The sequence below is a fragment of the Cebus imitator genome, unplaced genomic scaffold (genome assembly GCF_001604975.1).
Source record: "Cebus imitator isolate Cc_AM_T3 unplaced genomic scaffold, Cebus_imitator-1.0 Scaffold2, whole genome shotgun sequence".
NCBI classification, from domain to species: Eukaryota; Metazoa; Chordata; class Mammalia; order Primates; family Cebidae; genus Cebus; species Cebus imitator.
Window position 1 is genome coordinate 2,225,930 of NW_016107317.1, and position 9,751 is coordinate 2,235,680.

At 42.0% G+C, this 9,751-nt stretch overlaps 1 pseudogene; it reads left to right on the forward strand.

Moving 5' to 3' along the window:
• Positions 1-1,643: 1,643 nt before the first annotated feature.
• On the forward strand, positions 1,644-2,066 carry LOC108303596 (annotated as a pseudogene).
• Positions 2,067-9,751: the final 7,685 nt, after the last annotated feature.

Below are 9,751 nucleotides of genomic sequence, written 5' to 3' on the forward strand. Positions count from 1 at the left end.
TAAAATTAAAAAACCCTGGAAGAGAACCTAGGAAGTACCATTCTGGACATAGGACTTAGCAAAGATTTCGTGATGAAGACACTAAAAGCAATTGCAACAGAAATAAAAATGGACAAATGGGACCTAATTAAACTAAAAATCTTCTGTACAGCAAAAGAAACTCAACAGAGTAAACAACCTATGGAATAGGAGAAAATATTTGCAAACTATGTATCAAACAAAGGAGTAATATCCAGAATCTATAAAGAATTTAAACAAATTCACAAGCAAAAACAAACACCCCCATTAAAAAGTTGGCAAAGGACATGGCACTTTTCAAAAGAACAAACACTTTTCAAAAGAAGACATACAGCCAGGCACACTGGCTCACATCTGTAATTCCAGCACTTTGGGAGACCAAAAGGCAGAAGGATCACTTGAGCTCAGGTCTTTGAGAGCAGCCTGTGCAACACAGTGAACTTCATCTGTCCTAAAAATAAAAAATAAGCCAGATGTGGTGATACATACCTGTGGTCCCAGCTACTCTAGAGGCAGGAGGATAGCTTGAGCCCAGGAGGTAGAAACTGCAGTGAGCTGTGATCACATCACTGCATTTCACCCTGGGTAACAGACCAAGACTCCTGCCTACAGAAGAAAAAAAAGAAGAAGATGGAGAAGGAGAAGGAGGAGGAGGAAGAAATATACATGGCCAAAGAGCATTTTTAAAAAATGCTCAATGTCACTAGTCAAAAGAGAAATGCAAATCAAAACCACCAGACAGATGGCTATTATTAAAAACTCAAAAAAGTAACATGTTGGCAAGGTTGAGAAGAAAAGGGAATGCTTATACACTGTCGGTAGGAATGTAAATTAGTTCAGCCATTATGGAAAGCAGTTTCAAGATTTTTCAAAGAACTCAGAGCAGAATTACCATTCGACTCAGCAATCCCATTACTGAGTATATACCAAAAGGAATATAAATTGTTCTGCCATAAAGGCACATGCATGTGTATATTCATCATAACACTATTCACAATAACAAACACATGGAGTCTACCTAAATGCCCATCAGTGGAAGACTGGATTTAAAAAATGTGGTATGTATACAACGTGGAATACTACGCAGCCAGAAAAAGGAACGAGATCATGGCCTTTGCAGCAACATGGATGAAGATGGAGGCCATTATCCTAAGCAAACTAACACATGAACAGAAAAGCAAATAGTGCCTGTTCTCACACTGAGTAAACTTTATGTCAATAAACATAGACCTAACAATATAGGAACAATAGACACCGGGGCCTACTTGAGTTTGGAGGAAGGGAGAAGGGTGATGAAATAATTTGTACACTAAACTCCCATGACACACAATTTACCTAGATAATAAACCCGCACATGTATCCCTGAACCTAAAATAAAAGTTAAAAACGAAAAATGTCATCAGTGTTTGAGGAAAGAGAGAAAAAAAAAAAAGAATAGAAACTTCAGACACACATTTGTTCAGTGCAAAACACTGTAAAATATACATCGAAAAGTACTTTGAAAGATATTCTAACTCAATCACAATGGTTATGTGACTCTGGACAATTTGTTTCTCTAGTTTCAGTTCCCTCATCAGCAATCTGAGGGAAACTGGGTTTTTCTAACATCATTGATGAATTTGACCATGTATGTGCTGTCTCAAATTTGCTTGACCCAGGTTCCAGATGGTTCTCCCACTGCCCCAGCTGCAGGTCTCAGCAGCTCCAGCTGTGAGAGGAGTGGCAGCAGCCTCCTCATCACCAAGATACCCAAGAGGAAGGTCAGCTCAGCCCAAGGCATGGTGAAGAAAGAGCCCAAGAGGAGACGGGTGAGGTTGTCAGCTAAACCTGTTCCTGCAACAGTAGAAACAAAAACAAAAAAGGCAGTAGGAAAGGATAAACCTTCAGACAAAAAAGGTAAACAAAGGGGGAAAAGAAGGTAAAGGGAAAACAGGCCAAAGTGGCTAACCAAGAAATTCAAGATTTACCTGCAGAAAAATGGACAAACTCAAAACAGGGAAAGTCCAGCCTCTGATGAAGCTGGAGACAAAGAAGCCAAGTCTGATTAATATCATATGCCCTGTCTTATCCACAGTCACTGTCTCCCTTCCTGTACAATCCAGAGGAATATTTTTATCAATTATTTTGTAAATGCCAAGTGTTTTAGTAGCTCTAGAAACATTTTTAAGAAGGAGGGAATACCAGTTCATCCCATTTTTTAAGTGTGAATACTTTTATTTAAGAGATGAAATCAGCCAGGCACGGTGGCTCACACCTGTAATCTCAGCACTTTGAGAGGCCAAGGTGGGTGGGTCACAAGGTCAAGAGATCGAGACCATCCTGGCCAACATGGTGAAACCCTGTCCCTACTAAATATACAAAAATTAGCTGGGCGTGGTGGTGCACACCTGTAGTCCCAGCTACTCGGGAGGCTGAGGCAGGAGAATCGCTTGAACCTGGGAGGCAGAGGTTGCAGTGAGCCAAGATCATGCCACTGTACTACAGCCTGGGTAACAGTACCAGACTTTGTCTCAAAAAATAAGAAGAAAGAAAGAAAGAAGAGAGAAAGAGAAAGAAAGGAAAGAAAGAAGAAATAAGGGAGGGAGGGAAGGAAGGAAAGGAAAGGAAAAGACAAGGAGGAAAGAAGGGAGGAAGAGGGAGGGAAGGAAAGAAAATAAATGGATAAATTTTGTCCAATGAAAAGCACAAAATATAGCACACCAGTTAGGTGGAAAAAAAGAAAAGCACAAAATAAGAAGCCACCGATGAATAAATGACTTACTTTTCCACCTTCTCAAACATGACAGCCTGTTCTGGAGCTCAGTGGATCTATGCAGCCTCTCAGGAGATGCCTTATGTGATGGGCACCTGGCTGTTGTGTCTCTTTGTGAAATGGTGGTCCGCAGGATAAGAAAGAAGCCACCTTATGTTTGCCTACCCTCCCTCCCTGCTTAAATTCCCTTCGTCCTTCTTCCCTCACTCTAGCTGCCCAGGAATTCCACTCCAAATAAAGTATTAACATATAATCTTTGCTTGAGACTCTGGTGGTGGTTGTTAGTTTTTGGGGGTTTTTACACAATTCAAGGACAAAAGGAGTACCACGAAGATCAAAGGAAACAGCGTATGGGAAAGCCATTTGTAAGTATTAAAGTAAACATCATGCACATAAAAAGTCCACAGGATCTTGAACAAGAAAATGGAGCGATATGAAATGGCGTGACTGGCAGTGCTGCCGAGATGTCAAGGGATTATGGTACAAAAAGAAAGAGGCACTTAACTCAGCTCGGGGGTGGGGATGGGAGTAGAAGAGGGAGAAGCTCCAAATAAAAGAGGTGCTTTAGAATACAGACAGCGCCTGGGCAGACAAGAGAAGGGTATTTCAGGCACAGGCAGAAATGTGACATTCCTGGGGCCTGAGAAAGGATGGAAAGCCCCAGGAAACTCAGGGAGAAACGGAATTTCAAAAGAACAGGCAGAGTCAGACCATGAAGGACGCTGCCCACCACACCAGAGAGCTCAGACTTCTTTTTCTCAAGGCCGTGAGTATTGCAGAGGAATGACGCGGCTGAGGGTTACTTTATAAACAAAAATGATGAGTTTGTGTCCTTTGTAGGGACATGGATGAGCCTGGAAACCATCATTCTCAGCAAACTGACACAAGAGCAGAAGATCAAACACCGCATGTTCTCACTCATAGGCAGGTGTTGAACAATGAGAACACATGGACACAGGGAGGGGAGCACTACACACTGGGGTCAGTTGGGGGGAAATAGGGGAGGGACGGTGGGGGGTAGGGAGCTGGGGAGAGATAGCAAGGGGACAGATGCCAGATGTAGGTGATGGGGAGGAAGGCAGCAAATCACACTGCCACGTGTGTACCTATGCAACAATCTTGCATGTTCTTCACATGTACCCCAAAACCCAAAATGCAATAAAATAAATAAATGGGGAAAAAAAATAAAAATAAAAATAAAAATAAAAAGATCGCCCAGAAGCTGGTGTGGAGGGAGGAAGAGCAGAGAACGAGACCGGAAGTAGAGCAATCCGGAGACCATTGCATCAGCACCGGAAATGAAGGAGGGCCGATCCAAGGCAGTGGCTGTGGCGATGTGAAGGAGAGGCCGACTGGAGGCATGTCTAGGAAGCAAAATCAATTTTCTTGAATGTGGAGGGCCAAGCAAGAACAAGGCACCTAAGACGGTTTCAGATTTCAGGTGGGAGCAGTTTAAGAGGGACAGTAGTGCCACCCACTTGGATCAAAAATCAAGGAAGAGGGGCAGAGATTTGCTTATATTTGGTGCCCAAGAACGGGGTAATATGCTGAATTTTAGCAGGCTAAGAGACGTCCATGTGGAGATTAGCAGTAAGCCAATGAAAATGTGTATCTCCTCCTATTCAGTTAAGAATTTCTGCTGTAGGCCGACGCAGTGGCTCACGCCTATAATCCCAGCACTTTGGGAGGTGGAGGCGGGTGGATCACCTGAGGTCAGGAGTTTGAGAGCAGCCTGGCCAACATAGCAAAACCCCGTCTCTACTAAAAACACAAAAAATATAGCCAGGCGTGATTGCGTCTGTAGTCCCAGCTACTGTGGAACTCGGGAGGCTGAGGCAGGAGAATCGCTTGAACCTGGGAGGTGGAGATTGCAGTGAGCCGAGGTCATGCTACTGCACTCCAGCATGGGCCATAGAGCAAGACTCTGTCTCAAAAAAAAAAAAAAAAAAAATTCAGCTGTAATCCCAGAACTTTGGGAGGCCAAAGCAGGAGGATTACTTGAGCCCAGGATTTGAGACCAGCCTGGACAACATAGGGAAGCCTCTGTCTCTACCAAAAAATTTAAAAGTGCCAGGTGTGGTGGCACATGTCTGTAGACCTAGCTACTCAGAAAGCTGAGGTGAGAGGATTGCTTGAACCCCGAAGACGGAGGTTACAGTGATTTGAGATGGGCCACTTTGCACTGCAGCCTGGGTGCAGGGCGAGACTTTGTCAAAAAAAAAAAAAATTAAAAATTAAAAAATAAATCTTTGGATTGCTGTTAGATTTTGGAAATTACCTCTGAAGAGTGTGCAGAATTACAAACATGTGACGGAGGAAATTTTCAAATACCAATAATCGAAGGATAAACCGAGACCAAAAAAAAAGGCTAACAACAGAGAAAGAGAAGGAGCCATCTAAATGGGGAAGAGAAACCAAAACAACTAGTAGTAGAGGTGAGGAGATAAGAGAGTAAAGTACATGTGAGTGGTCAACAGAAAGGTCCAGTAAAATAAGAGCTAAGAAGGGCACATTGACAGCAACTAGGAAGCCCTTGCTTATCTTAACAAAAGAAGTTTTAGTGGGGTAGTGAAAGTGGGAAAGTGCCAGCAGTTTGTTGAAAAGTAAGTGGGAAACTCTCATTCATTGCTGGTGGGAGTGCAAAATGGTACAGCCACTTTGGAAGACAGTTTGCCAGCTTCTTCTAACATTCAACTTACTGTTACCATACAATCCAGCAATTGTGTTCCTTGGTATTTACCCAAATGAGTTTAAAATTTATGTCCACACAAAAACCTGAATATGAATGTGTATAGCGGCTTTGTTCATAATTGTCAAAACTTGGAAGCAACTAAGACGTCCTTCAGTAGGTGAGTGAATAAATAAGCTGTGGAACAGCCAGACAATGGAATATTATTCAGTGCTAAAATGAGATGAGCTATCAAGCCATAAAAAGACATGGAGGAAACTTAAATGCATAAACTAAGCAAAATAAGCCAATTTCAAAAGGTTACATACTGTATGATTCCAATTATATGACACTCTGGAAAAGGCAAAACTATGGAGAGTAAAAGAATCAGTGGTTGCTATGAGTTAGGAGGAAGGGATGAACAGACAGAGGATTTTTCGGGCAGCAAAACTATTCTGTATGATACTAGAATGGTAGATGCATGTCATCGTGCATTTGTCAAAACCCACACAATGTACAACACCAAGAATGAACTCTAATGTAAACTCTGGACCTGGAGTGATAATGGCATGCCAATGTAGGTTCATTGTTTGTAATGAATGTACCACTCTGGTGAAGGATTTTGATAGTGGGGTGTCTATACATATGTGGGGGCAGGAGGCATATGGGAAAGCTCTGTGCCTTCTGCTGAATTTTGCTGTGAACTTAATGTTTTAAAAAGTAAAGTCTATATATTTTTTTGAGGCAGGGTCTTGCTCTGTTACCCAGGCTTGAGTATAGTGGTGCAATCATGGCTCACTACAGCCTCTACCTCCTGGACTCAAGTGATCCTTCCACTTCAGCCTCCCAAGCAGTTGGAACCACAGGTGCATGCCACCACACCCAGCTAATTTATTTTTTGTAGAGACAGGGTTTCGCCACATTGCCCAGTTGGATCTCAAACTCCCAGGCTCAAGCTATCCTTTTTCCCACTGTGCGCAGCCTAAAGTCTTTTTTTTTTTTTAAGTAAATGAGTGATAATAAGAAGGTGGAGATAGTAAACATATAGAATTATAATCCATGTGAATGCTAAAAGATGAAAATCTCTCAATTGATCTATAATGGCACTTGAATGCACATAAAGAAACTCCAGAAGGAAGCCGAAACTAGTACCAGGGATGATCTGTGAGGAATGGAAGAGGGATAGATGAGGATACTGGAATAAAAGAGTAAAGAGGGAACTTTTCACTGTACACCTTTTTATACCTCTTGATTTTAAAACCATGTGAATTTATTTATTTATTTATTTATTTAGAGATGGAGTCTCACTCTCTTACCCAGGCAAGAGGGTAGTAGTGCAATCTGGGCTCACTGCAACCTCTGCCTCCCAGGTTCAAGCAATTCTCCTGCCTCAGCCTCTTGGTAGCTGGGATTACGGGTGTGCACAACCATGCCCAGCTAATGATTGCATTTTCAGTGCAAATGGGGTTTCACCATGTTGGCCAGGCTGGTCTCAAACTATTGACCTCAAGTGATCTGCTCACCTCGGCTGCCTCAAAGTTCTGGGATTACAGGAATGGGTCACTGTGCCTGGCCACTTTACTGATTTATTTATTTATTTATTAGTGAAACCATATGAATTTTTAATTACTCAAAAATTTAAATAAAACATCTACTATGTGCCAGAACATTTTTTCTTCTTTTTTTTATTTTTATTTATTATTTTTTGACACAGAGTCTTGCTCTATTGCCCAGGCTAGAGTGCACTGGCACTATCTCGGCTCACTGCAACCTCTGCCTCCGGGGTTCAAGAGATTCTTCAGCCTCAGCCTCCTGACTAGCTGGGATTACAGGCATGCACCACCACGCCGGGCTAATGTTATTATTTTTAGTAGAGATGGGGTTTCACCATGTTGGTTAGGCTGGTCTCGAACTCCTGACCTCCTGATCCCCATGCCTTTGGCCTCCCAAAGTGCTGGGATTACAGGTGTGAGCCACACGCATGCCCAGCCATTTTTTTACTTTTTTTTTTTTATTTTACTTTAAGTTCTGGGATACGTGTGCAGAATGTGCAGGTTTGTTACCTAGGTATATGTGTGTCATGGTGGTTTGCTGCACCTGTTGATCCATTCTCCAAGTTGCCTCCCCTCACTCCCCACCCCCAAGCAGACCCTGGTATGTGATGTTACCCTCCCTGTGTCCATGTGTTGTCAGTTTTGCAGCTCCCACTTATGAGTGAGAACATGTGGTGTTTGGTTTTCTGTTCCTATGTTAATTTTACTGAGGATGATGGCTTCCAGCTTTTTTCTTCTCCCCGCTCCCCTGCCCCTTTTATTTAAGACAGAGTCTTTAAAAACTGTGTTGCCAGGCTGGAGTACAGGGGCACAATATCAGCCACTGTGACCTCTACCTTCTGGGTTTAAGCAATTCTCCTGCCTCAGCCTACTGAGTAGCTGGGACTATAGGCGCACCACCATGTCTGGCTAATGTTTTTATATTTTTAGTAGAGATGGGGTTTGCCACATTGGTCAAGCTGGTCTTGAACTCCTGGCCTCAATTGATCCACCTGCCTTGGCCTCCCAAAGTGCTGGGATTACAAGCGTGAGCCACCACACCCAGCTTGATGAATATTTCTTGACGTTTGAGGAAGGCTGGCAAACCCCTCAAGGAACCAAAACAGAGATAGAGCCTTGTAGAATCTGAGATTATGACCTTGAAATCCCCAGTAGCTTTGCATGTTGATGAGATTGGCCTCATAAATACCAAAAGTCTTGTGGAGAAAAAAAAAGAAAAGAAAAGAAACAGAAGGAAGAATTGCCATAATTGCTAGAATCCCAGGGAGCTGGGAGTAGAATGAATGACAGATAATGGAGTTCAATAACACTCTCTCAGTTACAACTCAGCTCATAAGGTAGAAGGTAAGAAAGGATTTTTGTTATTATCCCAAACACCCACGCTTAGTTGATTCTCCTTAAAAATGTATAACAATTTCACTATGAAAAACCTGGATTACTTTACATGCCAGGGGAGTGGAAAACCTGGAATTATTTAGTTGGTCAATCCATATTGACAAGAGATTGAAATCAACCACTAGAACTTGATTATAAAGATTGTTAAATCAATTAACACTGTCCCTGAACCACTACATTTTGATACATTTCCATGACCTGTAGTTCCCTTATTTTTGTATTCACCATAGCTGGTTTTCAGAATATCCCTCTAAGAGACAAGTAACCCAAAGAAGGCCTCCCATTGAATTCAGAAGGGCTTCTATAGGGGAAAAATCTGCTTGTTAACGTTGTTGTTTTAGGCTGGGTGCAGTGGCTCACATCTGTAATCCCAGCACTTTGGGAGGCTGAGGCAGGTGGATTACTTGAGGTCAAGAGTTCAAGACTGCCTGCCCAACAGGACAAAACCCCATCTCTACAAAAATTCTACAGGCATGGTGGCATGCACCTATAATCCCTGCTACTCAAGAGGCTGAGACACAAGAATCACTTGAACCTGGGAGGTGGAGGTTGCAGTGAGCCAAGATCACGCCACTGCACTCCAGACTGGGCGACAGAGTGAGACTGTGTCTCAAAAAAAAAATTAAAAAAAAATAAGTCATTTTCACAAAACAGTAGAATTACAAAATCCAGTACAATCAACTTCACCAAGCAAAGAAACAAAAGGAGGTATGAAACATTCCAACTTTCCCCCAAAAATAGCTTATAACAAAGAAATAAACCAGTATAATACCCTCAAGATCACCCAAATAGAAATTGTTTGAAAATCTTTTTCAAGGAAAATGGAAGTTAAATATTAACTTCACATGAGGCAATCTGCAATCTTTGTGGCCAATACTGATAATTATTGGTGTTCTTCATTGAAAAAAACAGTCTGGGTAAACAGTTTTAGATATGGAGCTACATTGACTCTATTTTAGGCTGACCATATTTACTCACATTATTTTTCCCTCTCCTTATCCTTTTCCTCAATCTTCTGAGGGAAATAAATTATGCTTTTTTTCCTTGCCTAATTTTCCTTTGACAAATTGTTCTGGCATTGAAACTTGGAAAAAGAAAGAACTGGAACTACAGCCTCAATGGGAGATTATTACCACACTATTCTTTCTATAATCATGTTATTTGTTTTATTTAGGGTTTTATTGTTTTTGTTGTTTGAAAAGGAAAATATCAGAAACTTACCTGCTTTTTTCACATTAATATGTGTGATATGTGTCTGGTAGAGGACTTTTGGCCCCGTTCCCCAGCCATGTGGAAAGGGCCTAATTCCCGAAAAGGAAGGCCCTTCCTCCCCCACAGGGAGGGTCCCTTATCTCACTCTATCCT